This window comes from Perissodus microlepis, chromosome 6 (assembly GCF_051167445.1).
Source record: "Perissodus microlepis isolate ML-2025 ecotype Zambia chromosome 6, ASM5116744v1, whole genome shotgun sequence".
Taxonomy (NCBI): Eukaryota; Metazoa; Chordata; class Actinopteri; order Cichliformes; family Cichlidae; genus Perissodus; species Perissodus microlepis.
Window position 1 is genome coordinate 33861348 of NC_140466.1, and position 23127 is coordinate 33884474.

At 43.1% G+C, this 23127-nt stretch overlaps 1 long non-coding RNA gene across 1 annotated transcript; it reads left to right on the top strand.

The window, feature by feature from the left end:
• The first annotated feature begins 1182 nt into the window (after nucleotides 1-1182).
• LOC146386076 (uncharacterized) lies at nucleotides 1183-15119 on the top strand. Its single transcript, XR_014800545.1, has 3 exons — nucleotides 1183-6578; nucleotides 13467-13570; nucleotides 13750-15119. It is a non-coding gene; the product is annotated as an uncharacterized LOC146386076 (long non-coding RNA).
• Nucleotides 15120-23127: the final 8008 nt, after the last annotated feature.

Genomic DNA, 23127 nt, shown 5'->3' on the forward strand with positions numbered 1-23127 from the left:
CCTGTGGTATTGGGGTGGAAGTTGGAGGTTTGGACGGTCCGAGGTTGTCTAACAGACAGGCACAAGCCAGTGGTCTGACGTGAGTGGCATAAGCCGGCTTATACAAAGGTAAGGCACTACCTGTTGAATCTATTTCCAAAGTGTGCCAAATTGGACATGATAAAATTAAAGTCTACTCACTGAAATTACTGGTAGATGTCTGTTTTGATTTTAATGAAAATCTCATGAGATTTGAAAGTTGAAGTAAGTTATAATACTGGGTTAGAGTCCCAAGGTAAAGTAGAACAGTGAAATTGGGTTAGAAGCCCAAGTAGTTTGATAGGGAATTGGTCATTTTGTGAGTTAGAGGCTCCATTGACCACTAGGTTGCACCTGCCTCAGTCATACTCTTGTTTTGGGGGGTTCACTGTTGTTTCAAAGTGTTATAAATTATCCTAGAACGGCGGTGGAACCGCTAAGAAGCGCAGTGCTCAGAGGTAACGCTTGCCAAGGCCGGGGACGCCTAGGCCTTGTCCTCTTTGAGGGATAGTCAGTTGGTCACTGTGGAGCTTGGGGCACTCCAGAATAACTAGTGGTTGCACCACTTTACCGTTTGGAACGGTATCTGCGCTTTTTTGGACACTGTTAAATTGAGTTAGGGATTTTAGAGATTAGGCCAGAAACGGTTAGAGTCTGATACTGGTTAATTGATCACAAAAAAGTTGGACTTTCTTCGGTTGGACCCGTTAACTTAAATTTGTCAAAATTGTGTAGGCGCTAAAGCTGTCAGGCCTGAGAGTGATTGTAAATATATGACGTCTTTGTAATATAAAATAATAGAGCTGTGTGTGAGACGAGGCTGTGTGTGACGACAGCGCGCTGCAGCGCTGCGAGCTATTTTTAGACGGTGTGTGAACATGCAAATGAGGTGGCTGCTGTGAAGCGCACAGAGGACTTTTGCTTCCTGTTTAGCGTGTTTTTGAGTTTTATAATTATGATTTGCAAACAATGATACATGCCTGTAATAAAAACGCTGATTTTGTTGATTATAATATTACAAATAAGGTTTTGAATGACTACGGTGAATGTTTGATATATGGCTGGGTTTTGATATAGAAGAGACAAATCGTGCATGATTTAGACCGGCACTTCAGTCGGCAGGGTAAGATTGAGTGATAAATACGGGAGTGATTTGTTTCAGTTTTATGGTGAACAGTGAATTGTGTGTATACAGTGAATTTTCTTGAGGGTGTGTTTCTAGGGATAATTATTACTGGTTTTATACATTCATATTAATGGAGGATTGTGGCTGAGAGTGTGGAGAGAGGACGTGAAGACGGCTTTGCAGCTGCCGGGGTGAGTAGCTGTGTGTGAGACAGGAACTTTGCATGCCCATAAAAGGCAACTGCCTGACTGTGTGAAGTATGCACCGAGAGAGAGTAAAATCTAGGCAGATGAAGCGAGTGGATGTTTTCAGAAAAGAAATACTAAGTGAATATTTTAGTGTGTTAATACAGGTGGATTTCTCTCAACCTGGAAACCTGAGTACAGCGGCAAAAGGATAAATTAACAGAATTGGGACGACAGACAGGCCAAGCTTTGGCTCAAAAGTTTGCAGCTTGACCCCAGCTTTGTCCCCACCCTGAAAAGAAGCTTAAAGGACATCTTCTCCTCCAGTTATCGGTTACCATCACTGGAAATTTTCAGGCAAGTTTTTGGCTGAATTGTTATTAGCACCATGTGTCCCTGAATCTCACAAGCAAGCTCTAACTCCTGGCTGTAGACATGGAATGCTGTTATTTAAGGTGGGGAATCAAAATTTGGGAAACAAAATAAAAACACAACCAAAGAAATGTATAAGAAAGGCACGTGTTAGAGAAATGCCTCGTTTGAGAAAAAAGTTAAATTAACCCACCCACAAACGCGCACACACACGCAATGAAAAAACAGCTTACATTCATGAACACGTGAAGATTTTCCAGCAAGGTTAAAGCAGCGAAACTTAACATACACCTGTTGTTGAATGATGAAGTTTATCCACAACTAACAAATAAACTTTCTGGGTTGCAGGACAACAGCTTAACTTCAAAAAAAAAAAAAAAGACACTGGTCTGACCAACCAGTGATGACACGACAAATTTAGTGGTTAAAAGATTCAAATTGTGACATGTTTTCTGCTGATTGATTAATACAAATGATTACTGAATGAAAGAAAATTCCTCTTTTGGGCTTTTAAACATGATCTTAAGAATTTTAACATGTACCTGTGTTGTCCTGTCAACTTGGTGGGTTATGAGTTGATTATATGGTGAGAAAAAACAAAAAAAGGGGGAGAGAAGGCTGACACAGGGCCTGGCCCCGTTGTTTCTCCCCTCTCTGAATAACACAGCCAACACAACATCATTTTCCTGTTCGCCTGTTTTTGTTTCGTTTTTGTTTTGTTTTTGTTTTTTCTCTTTATGCTTGATTACAGGCTGCTTTGCCGAGGCTGACCTGGACTCCTGCTCTCCCCTCTACCATCTTTGCTCTCTCCTCTACCACCTTTGATGTGACCCTGACCAAATGCTACAGCAGCTGGACCCACAACAACAACCTGAAAATGTCAACAGTGCTGCAGGAAAACGATCTCATGCAGCGGAGACGGAGAGCGTTAAATCCAAGGCCCGTTTCACTACACGGGGGAGATTTCCAGACAGCTTCAGCTGACAGAGCAGTGACGAGACGCCCATTAAGCCCGGATGAAAAGTGAGGGGGAGCAAAAGAATGCTGACCTTAACAACTCTGCATTAAAACTGTGCAGGACAGTGACAGACCAACACGGATGATCGGGCAGCAAAAAGGGCGTGCCAGAGACAGGAGGAGTAACTGAGGTCAGGAGGCACCTCAGAATGGACAAAAGCACCAGAAGAAAATAAGCTGAAGGCACAGGTGTCGGGGCTCGGCCAGGAGCTGACCTCTGAGAAGAGCCGGACAGCAGAGCTGCAGAAGGCCGTGGAGCAAAGCAAGGAAAACATCAATAAACTTCAATCTGACGTGTACGGAAAAGACTCTGAGGTTTCTGCCCTCAGTAAGAGCTCAAGGCATCAGAGCAGAAACTGAGCATGGCTCAGGAGGAGCTGGCTGCTAATCGAACCCATCAGTCAGGCTTAGAGTCCCAGATACAGGACTTGAAATCAGGCCGGAGCTTGCTGGAGCAGGAGGTCGCCAAACCTGACAAAAAGCTCCAACAGCAGGAGCAAGCCCTGAAGGAGCTACAGAAGCAAAAGGGTCAAGTTAAGGAGGAGCTGGACAAGGAGAAGATGCAGGACACTGGAGAAAAGGACTGCCTCAATTGGGGCCAGAACCAGTATGGACAGAACTTTGAGCAGCAGCACCAATGGATGCAAACAGACTGAAATGGAGGAGGGCAGGACCCCAGGGCACGCCTCAGGCCGTGGTTTACCCAGAACACCAGAACAGGAAAGTGATGAACACAAACACACACAAACACACACAAACACACACATCTACATACACTGACTCAGAATGAAGAGAAACACACATATGAACACATATGCACTCGTTGATTGAGTGAGAACTGACACACACACACGCACACAAATCGAAATGCTGATTCAATTCACTGAGAAGTGATCCACACACACACACACATGCACACACTTGTGCAATGAAGAATGATGCACACACACACGCTGATGCAATGAAGAATGCTTTACTAACAAATGCTTATGCTGACACGCAAAATGCTGCACACAAACATCCAAATACAGAATCTGTTACAACAACAAGAAGCCATTGATTGTTTATTGGTTAAATGCATTTCATGTCACCCAGAGGGCGTTTGTGTAGATTTAGGGGACAAGGTCTAGAGCAGTTTGGTTATGAAAACAATGTCTGTGCGTGATGTCTGTTTATGGCTCAAGGCCTCGACTGAATTGTTTACTGTGCTTCACACAGCCTGATAAGGAGCAGTGGTACAGAGTGAAAATGATGAGTTAACGGTGTGAGTTTTATTTCGGAGCGCCACATTTTTGTGATTGAGATTTAATTGAAGGAGGAACACATTGGAAAAAAAAAAAGAAAGAAAAAAAAGAAAAAAAAAAGGGGGCCAGCCCTTGGATTTACGTAAGCATCTCGCGTGTGTTTAACACAATTGCCTCAGGCTTTAAAAGATCTGTACGAAATTCAACAACTCAATTTGTTCTCATTGAGATGACACGATACAATCTAATAAGAGTGGTTAGTTGCTGAACGCACAGAATTCACAACACCGCATAAGATTTCAAATTGCAGGAAAATCACTGGAGTTATAAGAGGCAGACAACGACACACACACCACATGCATGCTATTGCTATTTATTGTGGATTAACCTGTCAAGGACAAGAACAAAAGAATTCTGCATCAAATACAGGAAATCATAGCTTTCCTGTATTTCCTACATTGTTGGCATGCTGGTTAGTGCTGTTGCTCCACAGTAAGAAGGTCCTGGGTGCAAATCCACAGTCTGGCTAGTTTGCAGTGGTTTCTCTCTGGGTATTCTGGTTTCCTGCCACAGTGAAAAGTCATGCAGCTATTAGAGCTAGGTTAATTGATGATTCTAAATTATCCGTGAATGTAAGTGTAAACGGCTGTTTGTTTCTATCTGATAGACTGGTCAGCTGTCCGGGGTGTACCCTGCCTGGTAACCTGTCACTTCAGGGTTATTTCCCGGCCCTGCTGCAACCAGGATAAAGATAGGAGGATGGTAGTTGTTGTAGACCCATTCAATTTTTATGGTAACCAGGATCTAGACTTTGTTGAACCGTATGCAATATGAAGACAACATGTAGTATTTAAGTGACCAAGTAGTATTTGGATAAAAGTTATTGAATAGTGTTGAAATAAATATTCCAGGAGCTCAACTTACTCCATCTGAACATGTTTCAATCGTGTTTTATGAACACAAAATGCACAGGTTTACTGAATATGAAAAGGTTGTGTTGATTTAACTCAGTTGTTTAAGTTTCTGCCAAAGCAAAACATTTGTGTGCAACCAGTGTCCACTATTGAATCAAGTAAATCCAACATGGTTTTTTTTTCAGGGCAAAAAGGAGTTACGGTCCCTGTATTCCTGCACAATATTGTCCCGGGAGGGAGAAAAACTTTCTGGTGAAGTTTTGGTTGATTTTTGGGTTTTACTTAACACTAGGTTGATTTTATCAGTGAGGTTTGGATTGTTTTCTTTCTCTAAGAGAGAGAAAGATGGTTTTATGCTTGGACATGTTTGCAATGGGCCCCAGTATTTGTTATTATATGAGTATTTTATTGGTTACGTTTGTTTTTGCTTTTGTTACAGTGCACTGAAATAAGAACATCTGAGAGGTGTGATCCACCGGTGGTGATATTTTGGTATTTTGTGAGTTCCTGATTTAACAAATCAGCTCTTTAATCCAGGCCTGAGAGATTGAACTTTAAAGCGCTATAAAATATTCTTACTGGAAACAGTCGCAAAGTATTTTTCTCCATGATTATAATGGGCTTGGGAGAGATTCACTTATATGGGACATTGATCACATGAGAAGTCCTGAGCCTAAAAGGATTGCAGCGAGTCAATCCAGTCCAAAAAACAAGGAACTGTTTTCCTTTAAAATGATGATGTCATCTTGCTGGTGAGGGAGGCTCGAATAGGTCGCGCGTGAGACTCCATTAGCAGCAATATCTGGTATGAATGTGTGTGGATGTATGCATGTAACTGGGCTGTGATGGACTGATGACTAAAAGTTTTAACGGACTTGATACTGAGACAAAAACGGTGCTGACTTTAGGATTAGTAAATGTCCACAAACAATTCACCCAGCCTGTAAAAGAAGGGTGGATGTTTTGTCTTGCTTTGTTTTGTTTTTGCAGGAACAGAAGGATGACAGAGACTAAAGGGGGAGGCTGTGGCTTCACATGAGTGTGAACTGCAGACTGAACCCTTTGGTTGCTAATTTTGAGTTACTGATGTTTGCATTAAGAAAATTGTGTTTTAGTAGCTGTGTTTCGATTAATGTATCACATTATATTGTTGGGAATGTTAAATGCTAAAGTGAAGAAAAGCTTTGATTTCACTCATGACTGAACATGTTATTATTAACCATAGCAGGCCACTGTAAAGAGTCAATTAACTTTTATAGAGGAAAAAAGCCAAAAAACTCTATTAATATCTATGGATAACAGGGAAATGGTAGGCTTGTCACATTCAAAATGGAGATATGTAATAATAAACACTGGTCCCTGTCTTTTGGGTGCTTTCTTGAAATAGTCAGCAATTTAAAAGTAGGATATAACCGACAGGGGCATGTGATAGGATGTAGTGCTGCACAAGAACAAGAGCAAAATAAACAAGGAAAAATTATTGTGTTTAGCTTTGATAAATTCAAATTAAAATGTACCATTACACTGAGAGGATCAATATGAAATCAAATATATGCTAATTTTGTGTGAAGTACATGACTGATAACTGTTCTGTCCTGAGCTTTTGTTTTTACAGCACTCACTTGACCACACCAACAGTTTCTCGCCACCAAAAGGGGGTACTTGCAAAGAATAGGGAGGAATATCATCAGAAGTGGGAAAGGTAAGCCCCGATGGGGGTGATAACACCATTAATTTCACGTATGGTCAAATTCTTAAAATTTGACCCCAAACATGAAAAATTCTTCAAACATTTAGAGACAGAGTGGAGTTCTAGATAAATATAATGTGCCAAACCACATGCGGATGGAGAGTTGGAATCGATAAGATGGTGAAACAACACGCAGTAAAATGTTGATCATGTTGATTATGTTTATTCCAGTGTGCAGAGCAAGGTTATTATCATTAACGAAAACTAACGAAATAACGAAAACTAGAAGTTAACGGAAATAAAAATAAAAACAAAAAAAGGAAAATTAACTAAAACTGTAATGAGTGTTCACAAAACTAACTAAAATTAACTGAATTTATGGCAAAAATGTGTTTAGTTTTCATTGATGTGTGTGTGTGTCCTACAATAGTCAAGGGTGAAAATGAAGTTTAGTTTCCAGATTTTTTCTTGCTGTGTCTCATTATGCCAGCAGGTGGCAGTACGTTAGTCGAGTCGTCTGTGTTGCTGCTCCGTCCACGCGCAGAATCATGTCAGGAAAAGTCAGGAGAAAGCCCAGAGTCCAATTTGGGATTACTTTGAATATGACTGTGTTTTGGATAAAGCAAGTGTCTTGTAGTGGAAAGAGACAAATTATGAGGGACATTTCTAAAGGGAAAAAAATCCCACAAACCTTAAAGTGCACTTGAAAAGCTCACACAAGAAGGCTAACCTAGCTTACCTTGAAAAGGTAAGGGAGCACACTCAACCCTCATCCCCAGAAAACAGAAGCTAACCCCAGGCAAGGCAGCGTGATGCATCCCGAGACAACAGGACGGGGATATCTACATAACTGTGTGAGTCAATTCAATTCAATTTTATTTATATAGCGCCAAATCACAACAAAAGTCGCCTCAAGGCGCTTCATAGATACAGAGAAAAACCCAACAATCATATGACCCCCTATGAGCAAGCACTTTGGCGACAGTGGGAAGGAAAAACTCCCTTTTAACAGGAAGAAACCTCCGGCAGAACCAGGCTCAGGGAGGGGCGGCCATCTGCTGCGACCGGTTGGGGTGAGAGAAGGAAGACAGGATAAAAGACATGCTGTGGAAGAGAGACAGAGGTTAATAACAGATATGATTCAATGCAGAGAGGTCTATTAATACATAGTGAGTGAGAAAGGTGACTGGAAAGGAAAAACTCAATGCATCATGGGAATCCCCCGGCAGCCTACGTCTATTGCAGCATAACTAAGGGAGGATTCAGGGTCACCTGGTCCAGCCCTAACTATATGCTTTAGCAAAAAGGAAAGTTTTAAGCCTAATCTTAAAAGTAGAGATAGTTTCTGTCTCCCGAATCCAAACTGGAAGCTGGTTCCACAGAAGAGGGGCCTGAAAACTGAAGGCTCTGCCTCCCATTCTACTTTTAAATACTCTAGGAACAACAAGTAGGCCTGCAGAGCGAGAGCGAAGTGCTCTAATAGGGTGATATGGTACTACAAGGTCATTAAGATAAGATGGGGCCTGATTATTTAAGACCTCGTATGTGAGGAGCAGGATTTTGAATTCAATTCTGGATTTAACAGGAAGCCAATGAAGGGAAGCCAAAACAGGAGAAATATGCTCTCTCCTTCTAGTCCCTGTCAGGACTCTTGCTGCAGCATTTTGGATTAGCTGAAGGCTTTTCAGTGAGTTTTTTGGACATCCTGATAATAATGAATTACAGTAGTCCAGCCTGGAAGTAATAAATGCATGAACTAGTTTTTCAGCGTCACTCTGAGACAGGATATTTCTAATTTTAGAGATGTTGCGCAAATGGAAGAAAGCAGTCTTACATATTTGTTTAATATGTGCGTTGAAGGACATGTCCTGGTCAAAAATGACTCCAAGGTTCCTCACAGCGTTACTGGAGGCCAAGGTAATGCCATCCAGAGTATGAATCTGGTTAGATACCATATTTCTAAGATTTTCAGGGCCGAGTACAATAACCTCAGTTTTATCTGAATTAAGAAGCAGAAAGTTAGCGGCCATCCAGGTCTTTATGTCTTTAAGACATTCCTGCAGTTTAACTAATTGGTGTGTGTTATCTGGCTTCATGGACAGATAGAGCTGGGTGTCATCTGCATAGCAGTGAAAATGTATGCTATGTCTTCTAATGATGCTGCCTAAGGGAAGCATGTATAATGTAAACAGAATTGGTCCTAGCACTGAACCCTGTGGAACTCCATAATTAACCTCAGTGTGTGAAGAGGACTCTCCATTTACATGCACAAATTGGAGTCTATTAGATAGATATGATACAAACCACTGCAGTGCAGTACCTGTAATACCTACAGCATGTTCTAATCGCTCTAATAGGATATTATGGTCGACAGTATCGAACGCTGCACTGAGGTCTAGCAGGACAAGCACAGAGATGAGTCCACTGTCAGAGGCCATAAGAAGATCATTTGTAACCTTCACTAAAGCTGTTTCTGTGCTGTGATGAGCTCTGAAACCTGACTGAAACTCTTCAAATAAACCATTCCTCTGCAGATGATCTGTTAGCTGTTTGACAACTACTCTTTCAAGGATTTTTGATATGAAAGGAAGGTTGGAGATTGGCCTATAATTAGCTAAGACTGCTGGGTCTAGAGATGGCTTTTTGAGTAAAGGTTTAACCACAGCCAGCTTGAAGGCCTGTGGTACATAGCCGACCATTAGAGATAGGTTGATCATATTTAAGATCGAAGAATTAATCAATGGCAGGACTTCTTTGAGCAGTTTTGTAGGAATGGGGTCTAAAAGACACGTTGATGGTTTGGAGGAAGTAATTATTGAAGTTAACTCAGAAAGATCAATTGGAGAAAAAGAGTCTTAAAACTTAACATCAATGGTACTAAGAGTAGCTGTAGATAATATTACATCTGTGGGATGATTACTGGTAATTTTTTCTCTAATGATAAAAAATTTATTTGTGAAGAAGTTCATGAAGTCATTACTAGTTAACGTTAAAGGGATGGTTGGCTCAACAGAGCTCTGACTCTTTGTCAGCCTGGCTACAGTGCTGAAGAGAAACCTGGGGTTGTTCTTATTTTCTTCAATCAGTGATGAATAGTAAGATGTTCTGGCTTTGCGGAGGGCTTTCTTATAAAGCAGCAAACTATTTCTCCAGGCTAAATGATGATCCTCTAAATTTGTGACACGCCATTTCCTCTCCAGATTACGAGTCATCTGCTTTAGGGTACGTGTTTGAGAATTATACCACGGAGTCAGGTACTTCTGATTAGAGACCTTAGTTTTCACTGGAGCTACAGTATCCAGAGTCGTACGTAGTGAGGAGGTGAAATTATTAACAAGATAATCAACCTCTGTTGGGGTAGCGTTCAGATAGCTGCTCTGCTCTGTGTTGGTACAGGGCATTGAAGATGATAACAGTGGGTGGATTATATTCTTAAACTTAGTTACAGCGCTTTCAGAAAGACATCTACTTTGATAAAATCTACTCTCCACTGCTGTGTAATCAATTATTGTAAATGTAAATGTTATCAGGAAATGATCAGACAGGAGAGGGTTTTCAGGAAACACTGTTAAATGTTCAGTTTCTATGCCATATGTTAAAACAAGATCTAGAGTGTGATTAAAGTGGTGGGTGGGTTCTTTTACATTTTGAGAGAAGCCAATTGAGTCTAATAACAGACTAAATGCCATGTTGAGGCTGTCATTTTTAGCATCTACATGGATGTTAAAATCACCCACAATAATTATTTTATTTGAGCTCAGAACTAAATTAGATATAAAGTCTGAGAAATCAGACAGAAACTCTGTGTAAGGCCCAGGTGGACGATAGATGATAACAAGTAAGACTGGTTTCTGAGTTTCACAGCTGGGGTGGACAATGTTAAGCATCAGGCTTTCAAATGAATTGGGTCTTGGGTTATGCGTAAACCGGCCTAAGTGAGGACCACGTGCTCTCCGTTGCTCCTCCTCTTCCTTGCTCCTTCTCCATCGTTCACCTGCGCCTCGCTAGTGAAAGAGCAGCTGCTTGGCCTGCCTATTACGCGAACACCGCCCTCCAGTTGGACCTCAGGCTCTCCGAGCCTCCTCGTCCTCCTTGCTCCCTCTACATCCTTGTCACGCTCCTCGCTAGAGTACGCTTAGGTTTGCAGAGGGTGGGTTTTGCGAAAAACGCCGTCGGTGAGGACATCGAGCTCTCCGTTGCTCCTCGTCCTCCTTGCTCCTCTCCATCGTTCTCCCGCGCCTCGCTAGTGAAAGAGCAGCTGCTTGGCCTGCCTATTACGCGAACACCGCCCTCCAGTTGGACCTCAGGCTCTCCGAGCCTCCTCGTCCTCCTTGCTCCCTCTACATCCTTGTCACGCTCCTCGCTAGAGTACGCTTAGGTTTGCAGAGGGTGGGTTTTGCGAAAAACGCCGTCGGTGAGGACATCGAGCTCTCCGTTGCTCCTCGTCCTCCTTGCTCCTTCTCCATCGTTCTCCTGCGCCTCGCTAGTGAAAGTGCAGCTGCTTGGCCTGCCTATTACGCTAACACCACTCTCTGTTTGGACTTCAGACACTCCTTGCCTCCTCCTCATCTATGCTCCCTTTACATCGTTCTCATGCTCCTCGCTAGCGTACACGTAGGTCTCCGGAGGGCCGGTTTCGCGAACACCCCCTTCGGTGAGGACCTCGGGCTCTCCATTGCTCCTTGTCCTCCTTGCTCCTTCTCTACCGTTGTCATGCGCCACGCTAGTGAAAGAGAAGCTGTTTGGCCTTCCTATTACGCGAACACCGCCCTCCGTTTATGCTCCTCGCTAGTGTATGCTTAGGTGTGTGGAGGGCCGTTTTCGCGAACACCCCCTTCGGTGAGGACCTTGGGCTATCCGTTGCTCCTTGTCCTCCTTGCTCCTTCTCTACCGTTGTCATGCGCCTCGCTAGTGAAAGAGAAGCTGTTTGGCCTTCCTATTATGCGAACATCGCCCTCCAGTTGGACCTCGGGCTCTGCGTTGCTTCTCGTACTCCTTGCTCCCTCTCCATCATTCTCAAGTTCCTCGCTAGTGAAAGAGAAGTTGTTTGGCCTACCTATTACGCAAACACCACCCTCCAGTTGGACCTCGGGCTCTCCGTTGCTCCTCATCCTCTTTGCTCCTTCTCTACCGTTGTCATGCGCCTCGCTAGTGAAAGAGCAGCTGCTTGGCCTGCCTATTACGCGAACACCGCCCTCCAGTTGGACCTCAGGCTCTCCGAGCCTCCTCGTCCTCCTTGCTCCCTCTACATCCTTGTCACACTCCTCGCTAGAGTACGCTTAGGTTTGCAGAGGGTGGGTTTTGCGAAAAACGCCGTCGGTGAGGACATCGAGCTCTCCGTTGCTCCTCGTCCTCCTTGCTCCTCTCCATCGTTCTCCCGCGCCTCGCTAGTGAAAGAGCAGCTGCTTGGCCTGCCTATTACACGAACACCGCCCTCCAGTTGGACCTCAGGCTCTCCGAGCCTCCTCGTCCTCCTTGCTCCCTCTACATCCTTGTCACGCTCCTCGCTAGAGTACGCTTAGGTTTGCAGAGGGTGGGTTTTGCGAAAAACGCCGTCGGTGAGGACATCGAGCTCTCCGTTGCTCCTCGTCCTCCTTGCTCCTCTCCATCGTTCTCCCGCGCCTCGCTAGTGAAAGAGCAGCTGCTTGGCCTGCCTATTACGCGAACACCGCCCTCCAGTTGGACCTCAGGCTCTCCGAGCCTCCTCGTCCTCCTTGCTCCCTCTACATCCTTGTCACGCTCCTCGCTAGAGTACGCTTAGGTTTGCAGAGGGTGGGTTTTGCGAAAACCGCCGTCGGTGAGGACATCGAGCTCTCCGTTGCTCCTCGTCCTCCTTGCTCCTTCTCCATCGTTCTCCTGCGCCTCGCTAGTGAAAGTGCAGCTGCTTGGCCTGCCTATTACGCGAACACCACTCTCTGTTTGGACTTCAGACACTCCTTGCCTCCTCCTCATCTATGCTCCCTTTACATCGTTCTCATGCTCCTCGCTAGCGTGCACGTAGGTCTCCGGAGGGCCGGTTTCGCGAACACCCCCTTCGGTGAGGACCTCGGGCTCTCCATTGCTCCTTGTCCTCCTTGCTCCTTCTCTACCGTTGTCATGCGCCACGCTAGTGAAAGAGAAGCTGTTTGGCCTTCCTATTACGCGAACACCGCCCTCCGTTTATGCTCCTCGCTAGTGTATGCTTAGGTGTGTGGAGGGCCGTTTTCGCGAACACCCCCTTCGGTGAGGACCTTGGGCTATCCGTTGCTCCTTGTCCTCTTGCTCCTTCTCTACCGTTGTCATGCGCCTCGCTAGTGAAAGAGAAGCTGTTTGGCCTTCCTATTATGCGAACATCGCCCTCCAGTTGGACCTCGGGCTCTGCGTTGCTTCTCGTACTCCTTGCTCCCTCTCCATCATTCTCAAGTTCCTCGCTAGCGTACGCTTAGGTCTGCGGAGGGCGGGTTACCTGAACACAGCCTTCCGTTTAGACCTCGGACTCTCAGTGTCTCCTCATCCTCCTTTCCCTTTTTTAAAACATTTTCCTCACTCTCACGCGCCTCGCTGGCGAGCCCTTAGCTTTGGGGAGGGTGGGTTTCGCGAACACCACCGTCTGTGAGGAACCCAGTACCTCCTACACACACACACACACACACACACACACACACACACACACACACACACACATACAGGAGGCAGTGAGGAGTAGAAGGAGGTTGTTGCTACGCTTGCGTCGCGAAACCAGGGCTCATTGTGTGTGCGCCCGGAGCAGCTACGGGGAAAACACATGGGACAACCGACCAGTTTGGGGCCATGGTTTATTCAACGTGTATTTTCAGTGTGGTTTAACTTGCTAATCTGATCTGAAATACTTTCCTTGAATGTGCCTTAATTTCACCTCTTTTTTCTTTCTTCTTTTCTTAGCTTACTGAAAATGTTGGCGACCAAAAGCCGGATCCAGGGATGTGTGCTGCTTGTGCTACTGGCGTTATGTGGGCAAACTGCTCGCTGTCAACATCGATACAAAGGTAAAGTGCAATCCTAGGGTTGTGTGCTGCTTGTGCTACTCGCTTTATGTGGACAAACTGCTTGCTGTCAACATCAATACAAAGATAACAAAAGAAAAGCCTAGTGTAACGTAGTATTTTATGTTTTTTTTTTTTTCTAGAATGATTCAAATGTTACTATCATTTCCCCAACCCCGCAGGCTCTGCGACCCGTGAAGAACTGAGACTCCTTCTGGTCGGTAAAACAGGATCGGGAAAGAGTGCATCCGGAAACACCATCCTGGGGGATGCGAACGCTTTCAAAGAAGACGTTTCGCCCGAGTCTGTCACCGACGGCTGTCTGAGAAAAGAGGCAGAGGGCGAAGACGGTAGAAATATCGCTGTGATCGACACTCTGGGGCTGTCTTTTGGATGAAATGGTGGATTTCAATGGAGGAAACCACTACACCAACGAGATGTATAAGGCGGCCCAGAAGACTCTCGAAGGAGAAAGGCTGAAGAGGAGAAAGGAGGAAGAATAAAGAAAAAGGGAAGAAGAGGAGAGGATCGAATTGAAGGAGCGGTGTAAATTCTTCCACCTCGCTTCCCTGGGATTATTTGGCACAGGAGCGTACTTTACATCTTGTGTTCTCATGGGGCTCGGTGGAGCCCTTGGATATTCTCAGTTAAAGACGCCGAGCTTGACGGTTGGGCGTCTTCTTTACTCGTCGATACCGTGAAAACTGCGTAGGTGTATCACCTACTCGACCTAGTGATCAACGAGTACCGCACCGAAGCATGCAACGGGTGCAAGACCAATCACCCCAGCCAGAGACAACACGAGTGTCTGCGAGTCTTGGTGTCAGGGTCCCTGTGCCTACCCGGTCGGCTCAGTATGGCTACATATGTTTTTCATTTTGTTCCTGCTCTCTCCCTTCCTCTCTTTCCCTCCTCCCTCTGCCAGGGCGGAGCTCACCTGTGGGCTTCTGCCCTTGGTCCACGCACCTGGTCGCCATCACGCACCTGTGGCTCGTTACGAGAGTGTTCCAGCTCCTTTATAAGACGGCAGCTCTGTGTTTCTCGTCGCTGGACCGTTGCCGACCCGCATTCCCTGGACCAACCCCTGTGTTTCCTGAGTGATTGAGTGTGCGAGGAGTGGAGTACGTCATCGTGTTTTCTGTGGAGTGTGGAGAGGAGCGTGAGGAGTGGACGGAGTGCGTGTGGACTTTCAGCGTCTTTTCCCTTTGTGTGTGGACCCCCGGAGCCCAGCTTCCCCCTCACCTCTGTAAATAGATCACCTGGTGTGCTGTAATAAAGATTCTTGTGTTTCCCAACTCAGAGCCTGCGCGTGTGTCCGTTCCATCCCGCTGTGACACTTGGAGGATGACTTTTACGCTGAACATTATTACAGCATCAGGAAAAGACTCCTCACGCCGCGTTTCATTCCTTCCATTCAACGTCTCCTGATCATGTATTCACAGCCACCGAGGGCGCTGTACAGCACCGAGCACCTGAAACACGGACAGTTTGTTGATATTGTAATCAAAAATACAGCCCCGGGGGGGAGGGGGGGCATTTTAAAAACGCACCCTCCCTATTGCGCATACCCTAAAAGGTATGGCCTTCCAGATTGGCTCAGTTGTATCGTGAGTGTAATTTCAAATAAAATAAAATAAAACTCAGAAGCGTCTGTGTGTTGTATTCTTCTTTTTCTTTTTCTTCTTCTTCTTCTTCTTCTTCTTATTATTATTATTATTATTATTATTATTATTATTATTATTATTATTATCATTATTGTGATTATGCTTCATTTTTATGTACTGGGGTATCAATGACCCCCACGCTGCCGCAGCAGCTTCTGTGCGTGGCCCCCAAGTCCTACGTTTTCTTTCCCGATCCCCTGACGAACCCATTAGAATCGCTTTGGGGCACTCTTCGACCCCAAATGATTGTTCTGTTTTTTTTTCATTTTCATTCACCTGTCTCTACTGAGGGTGGGGTACTTTGGGACCCCCGGGGTCTGGGGCTGCCCCGAAGGGGAGCACAAGGGTTAAACATTGAAAATAGTGACATCAAGGGAAAAACATGCAGTGCAGCACTATCAGATGCCAGTGACGGTTGGGCTCAGGGATGAATCAGGTGAGCTGGATTCATGGCTGAATCAAGACATAGAAAACCCTGCTGTGGTCAGTGAGGGAAAAACAGTGGGGAAAAAAAAAACGACGTTTCAAATGTGAAGTTCATATTAATACAGGTTTTGTTTCTAGGCAATTGTGCAGATGCAGGCTCTGGGCGGAGCCAGGAGTTTAACAGATTTAACATAATAACTACACTGATTTCATTTCCTAACACAGGATGACAAGACTGGGGCAACGATACTCGAGAGGAGAATTTCTGATACTTTCTGAGATATGATGTCACTAACCTTTTCTTTTAATTTCTAGCTCCAGGTGAATTGACACATGGGAGTGTGTCAAAAAGGGGGAAGATGAGTTTTAACATCAAACAATGGTTTTATGAATATTCTATGACTTTATTTGTGTGTTAAATAATTTAGGTATGGTAAAACTTAAGCTTGTAATGACTCAAAAGTTCCCAGACTTTTTTAGAGAACCAGTGAGAAGTTTAAAGCATGATTTTCATGTTTAAGCATTAATGATTGAAATAAACTGAATAGCGTTTAGAGGATAAAATGCCTGTGTTCATGAGAAGCTGAGTATCGCACTGGAGAGGAAATCGTAGGACGGAAGGCTGAAAGAAACACATGATTTTTGTAAAAAGGTGGCAAAGGTTAGAAGTAAAAATGGTTAATTTGTTTTTGATTTCTTTTACTAAAATAAGTGGTTATTTTTATTTTCATATACGCATTGCAAATGTGCTCATAATGAGTTGGCACTCAGTCTTTAGAAGGTCATAAGCTTCGTTCGGCATGATGGTCCGGACTGATATATTGCAGGTATTAACTTTGAGTGCAGAGGGCTAAATGCAAACACGCTTACACACACATAGATTATGATTAGAATAAGTCCCTGGGCCAGAGAGTCCTGAACATTCTGAATATTCTAAACCAATTTTGAATGACTAGAGGAACAATGAATAACAACATTAGATTATTAAGGCTAGGCAGAGAGGTGTTTTGGTTTTCTGTCTTACAGAGAAAGGAACAGACACCAGACGAGGTCACGGAGATATGAGGATCCTTCGCAGCAGAGATAGACGTGGAGACTGCCGAGACAGCAACTGGGGCCAAGGGTCATGCAGTTTGGGCTCTAGTTAGTCACCTCAAAAGGATGGATCCCGTGAACACAGCAATAACCATGAAGGGGTTGGCAAAAAACCAGGAACACCAGACCAACGAGGTTCGAGAGGCTCTTGGTAAAAAGGGGGACACGGCTGTGACCCCAGAATACACAGATCGTTGTTTGAAAATCGGGGCAGAATAATCCCCTGATCTGTGCAACGACTGAAGGGTGGTCTAACCCCTGAGGTCGAAGAAAGAAGAGCAGAGAATCACCCGACTGGAAGACACTGATAGCTGCAGCAATAAAGTAAAGGTTAAAAGCTCCTTGGACAGAGGTTCTAGTCTGAGTATGTTTGAAAGGTACAAGGTGGCACCAAAATGAGGTTGGGGAAACTGGAGCACCAAGATAAAGCTGTGGGAGAACTGGAGAGCGATGGGAGTGTTATCTGTAACTACTGTTGTTGTAATCATAGTTTTTCTTGCATCTGAACTGCGCAATCACAGAGGTCATCCAATATGGTCCACTCGTTAAACGGGGACACAGGGCCTCAGGACTAAGAAGAAGAAATGGACCTCACAAACCTGGATTCTAGGGTGTAAGTGATCTCTTTTAAAAGAGATCAAAGGGGGACTGTGAGATTATTATATTATCTTATGCCACGTTATGCCCCTGATTAATGATTGTGAAATTATTATGTAGTTTTAGTTTGCATTATTCTCCTGAATTAGAAGAAGGTGATAACTATTACATTTGTTAAACTGATTTGTATTACATTAGGCTGCTGATTTATTGTGAATGAATGATATTGTTTTATGATGCATTATACTGCTGAGGTATAAGAAATACTGTTTTCAGAGAGTCAGGACCTTGCTTTTTCTGATAATAGAGGAGACAGAGCACATTCCACGGGAGCTTCACTCCCGCCGTTGTTAAAGGTAGACGAAATAGGGAGCCAAGGCCATAAGTCAGGCTTGCTTTTGATTAGAGAGTCCCAAACATGATAGCTTGAACCAAGTTTGAAGAATTAAGAGACCAATTGAGGAGATAAGTGTGGGAGGCGTAGTAGGGAAAGGTGTTTGTTTTTGTCTGATGTCTCAAAGGGTGTTGTCTCATTCCCTGGGCCAGAGGACGGCTAGAGAGGGAACGGTGACCCGGGCCCATGATGCCATTGATGGACATGGAAGCAGCTGAGTGGGTCGAGGAGTGACACAAGCAACGTATGGTGACCTCTTGTGGTCAAGAGGTCAAAAGCGGGAGTGTGGAGATCAGGGAAATATTTTACTGCTACTATTCATAACCATCATCATTACCATTACATTAATTATCATTTCATCAAAGCATTTATTCAATAGATTACACATGTTCTTAGTTAAGATTATTACACCTATCACAGAGAGCGTCTGTCTGGTAAAAGGTTAGAAGCATCAACGGGCGGGGTGAGGCTGAGTGCGTTGGAGGTCGAGACACACACACACAAACAGTAGTTAGACTCATATTTAGGTAAGAGTTCAAATAATAGTTTGCAAAAGCTTGTGATTGCAAAATTATGTCTGCCTAAGGGACAGTTTGTTCCAGGAGATAAGCGAGAGTTAGAAGATTAATAGGAAGCACCTGGCCTCGAGACGGAGAAGATGTCCTTTTAAATGTGTCAAAAGTCGTCAACAGAACATTTGTGGTTTTGAAACTTATGCATGTGTTGTATCTGCTTGACGCATGAGGGGGCGTCATAAAAGTAAACCCTGATGGTATAAAACAACTGCTTGTGTATCATTGGGCGGAGATCGATGCTGTCTGTGGGCAGTGTTCATCTCCCCACGCGCGTGTTCATTAAAATCATTGTTTGACCGAAGCTCTTCTGGACCATTATTGTTTTGTGCTCACCCTCAATATTTGAACTCGTAACAAACAGCAATAACGGCAAAACAAAGTAAAGAGACTGAAATAAGGTGTCCATGAGTATCAGTTTTCAACATTCAGTATTAAGAGACAAAGACTGTACGGGTTGGGCCAGTCGTCAAGTCCTGGAGCAAAGTAAGCCTGCAAATCAATAAGATGCAAATCAGTTTATACCTTTCATATAATGTTTGAATTTGTTTATTCTGAGTTTTATTGTTCAGTTAGTTTCCACAGTTCATATATCATGTGTAATTTTTCATTAGTTTCAGTGTTTGTTTGTATTTTATTCTATTCTTGATGGTTGTGTTGACAGATTTGTCCAAATTTAAAGCTATAGATGTGAACTTTTGGTTCCTTTATTATTACCTGTATAATTAGTTTCAGTGTTTGTGAAGTGGGGAAGGAGGACCCAAAAGCAGGACTCGTGCGATGGACAGTGCTCTTTATTTACAGTGGAGTAAATAAGACAACACAATAATCCCTTGAGCTCTCTCGACTCCTGTGTCATGTCTTCACCCAAAACTCCGTGCTCTCTGCTCCGTGGCTGCTGTCCACCTGTGCTCCACTCTCCTCCTCCTGGGAAAAAAAACAACAGAGGCAGCCGTCAGGACACCATGCCGCCTAATCAACAAAAAACAGTCCCAGTCTAAATAATCTAAAAGACCAACCACGGCTCCAGTGATGGCAACACACAGTTCTAGTGACCAACCCAGTGGGCGGCACTCGAGACAAAGCAGTTCAGGTGGCCTGCATACATTTAGTATCAGGCTTTACAAAAAAAAGTATCAACTATGTTAGGATCCATGTTGATCATGTGTGATGTGTGTTTACATTTGAAGGTGTTTGTGGATTTGTCACCTCTCTTCAAGGTGTGGTTTGTGTTTGATGCTGAAAGAGATAAAGACTGCTGATTGGCTGAAGTAGGGTTCAATAAAAATTGTTTGGTTGTTGGTTTGGGCACCGCTCAGGTCCACATTAAATAAACTGCTGCTCATGTGTGTTTGTAGGTTCTCAGTCATCCAGGTCATGGTTGTCTAAGGAGCCTGGAAATAAAGTGACTTTACTTCTTTAAGGTTCTGGATGATGTTTAACTTCTGATCCAAGAAGCTTCTTCAGTTGATGTGCTTCCTTTGCTCATTTTCCACCTCTGCACAGTTTCATTTGATGACAATGCAGTGCAGTTCTCCCAAACATACAACAGAGGGCGCTATGCACATTCACTGAAGTGCAGAAAAATACAAGTGGAGGAGGAAACAAAGAGCAGCATCAAGAGAGAAAACTGAAGTGTTCAAAGCGAGTTACTTTAGTCTCTTATTGTAATATTAATCGACATCTAAACATCACGTTGATGCTTCATGTTTGAGTTCCGTGTCCTTTTACTGCTCAGTTGGAAAATATTGTTGCAATTTAAAAGAAGAGGAGAAGAGTAATTTCTCTGTACTACTTCAAAAGTAATTTGAAAGCACTGCCTCATATGGAAAATTAATCATGATGAAATCCTGAAACAAATAGTGTTTGTGAATATGAAGAGTTTAGTTTTCATTTTGGTCTTAGAAGTATAAAAATGCAGGACTGAAGACAAGATGGAAATGATGTGTTATGAGAAATAAAACACATATGTCGCTATGTACTATAATTTTATTTTGTTTATTTTTTGTTCTTGTAGGTTTTTTTGCTTTAGTGTAAATTTTGAAAGCACTGCTTTTAGTTTGAAAATTGGATTCAGTGTTTAGAGTTCGGACAATACAATGGACGGTTTCAAGAAATGTATTTTATCAACAAAACTTATTTTGATGGTTACTGTATTTATTTTAATGCCCTCAGTGCAGTGATTGAAAAAAAGTTCATCTGACACCAATGAGCCAACAGCCTCCATGTAAACATTTCCACCCCCAACAATCAACTCAGATTTATGAAGTTTATCATGTTCAGGCCCTGCAGCTGATTGGTGGCATGTCTGATCAGAAAGCCTTTCTGCATCTTCACAGTGTGAGTCTGAGAGTTTCTGAACAACAGGATGAGCTGCTACACACGTGACACCACATTCAAACACACACAAGCTGCAAATCTGACACAATATTTTAGACCAAAGAAAAAGGTTCACAATTTGCAGTTAACATGAAGATATTCTAGAGTAGAAACAACACACAGCACACAAGTTTCATGTAGAGATGATTGTTTATTCTGGATGTTATTTTCATTCAGTTATTTTCCATTATTTTGAGCAATTTTCTGATTTATCCAGTTCATGTCAGAACAAACATTCACAGTAACAGCTGGTCCAGTACAGACACGTTCAAAACCAGAACTGATTACACCATAAATCATGTTGTTGTAAATCACTCCACCACCAGAATCACCCCGAGAGAAGAGAAATGTAGTTTGTGCTCCCCAAAATATCTAAAACATACACAGATGATATACAGTAATATTAGCAGTCAACTAACCCCACGTGCATCTACTTGATGTTCTTCCAGACACAGCCTGTTGTTATATGGCACATATGCAGTACACTGAGAGTATCTGGTAGGCTCACAGTCAGCAACACACATGTCTGCACACTGAAGATTAGGTGGTTCATCAGGGACTAGAGAAAAAGGAAAAGAACAAAAGTTATTCATAATCTTTCAAAAGCTAAAATTTTGAGTAGAATGATGTTTCATCTTTTTTTATGTTTCCAAATGATTTTTAAACAAGGAACTTGGCACACAGTATATCTACTCCAAAATTTACAAAAAGAAAAAAACTTGTTCTTCATACAGTATTAAACAAATACATAAATGTAAGTATAAAACAGTCACAGAAACCAAAATCAGATTCTAGCATTAACTGAAATAATCAAACAAAATATGGTCTTACGTGTGTGGCCGGTGGCATTTTAAAACGATATACCTTGCGAAAGTTGTGAAGTGCTGAGGAAAATACTGTGTGTCTGATGGGGTGTTTTTATATAGGTGGACTTGGTTTCAGTTGACCTCTGACATGGAGAGATGAAAAGAGCAGTTTGTAAAGAAAAAAGGTGAAAAACTATGGAGGTTTAGTTAGTCGCTAGGAGGTGTCATTGTTAGATAAAGGAGCAGTTTGTAAAGAAAAAAGGTGGAAACTATGGAACTACAGTTGGGATGTGTGTGCTGGGATGCTCTTGATAAGTATGCAGCTTTTATTGTTTTATGACTTGTTTTGCTGACTGTTGGGGCCCTACCTGTAACCCCCTCTGTCTAATCATCAAGTCTTACTGTTGCAGTGCGTTTGTGTGGCTACTAGACAATTATAGGTTGCATTAAAGGAACATTGGGGGGTCGATACAGTGCTATTGTGGCTAGTTAAGAATATGTGGTTTTTAGAAGTATCACAAGAAAAGTTTATTTCTAAAAGGATACATGTTGTTTGTGGTACTTTGTTTTAAAAACTACTAGCCTCTGTGTCTTTCAGAGCACAAAAGAAAAGTGAAATGCTCCTAAACTAGTTAAAAAGTGCCTTTATATTACTACTGAGGTTGAGGCAGTAACAAAGTTCTTTAAATCATCAGGCAAGAAAATCCAGAAACCTTGGGTTAGCCGTGGCTATCCGGGTCATCTGAGCCCAAATAGCCTCCTTCTCCTCCTCCTGCTTCCCTGCACAGGAAATAATCCAAAGTCCGTTAAATCCAAAAAAGTCACTGAAATAAATGTCTGCTGGGTAAAACACAGTCAGGTTAAAAGCGAGCCGTTTAATGTGGCTGATAAAAGAGTACAAAAACAAAAGGCAGATGCACACAAGAAAGAACCTAACTAGAACTAAACTGGGAAAACTAAATGCAAAGAACAAAACCTTGAACGTTGCAAAAACATAAACATGGAAAATCCGGGAGACATGGAACAACAGACGACCTGACAAAGAATGAACAGAAACACACAGAATAAATACACACAAGGTTGATTAGGGGGAAGTGGAAACACATGGGGAAACAGCTGACACTACTCTGACATAACGAGACAAAGGAAGCAAAGCTGACTACACTGACATAGGACACAGACCTTCAAAGTAAAACAGGAAACATGAGACGCAGACAAGACAATATAAACTTGATAACATAAGACACGCAGCATGAAACACATAAAGGGCAAAGGGAGACTAAAACACAGGGGTAGAAGACACAAGGGGAATCTAAATAAACAAATGAGCTTAGATAACCTAATGAACTTAAAAATAAACCATAAACATCAAAAATAAACTAAAACTTAAAACGCTGGGTCAAAAGACCCAGGATCGTGACAGTGGGAGGTTGAAGCCTATCCCAGCTGCCACAGGGCAAAAGCAGGACAGGCTGCCAGTTTATCACAGGGCTAACACAATATATGTGATAGAAAATCAACTGAAATGTTTGATATTTATTTATAATAATAAGAGAATAACTACTATTTATAATAATATTATAGTTGTTATTATAAAATGTGCTGTTTCTGAGCACATTTCAGACGC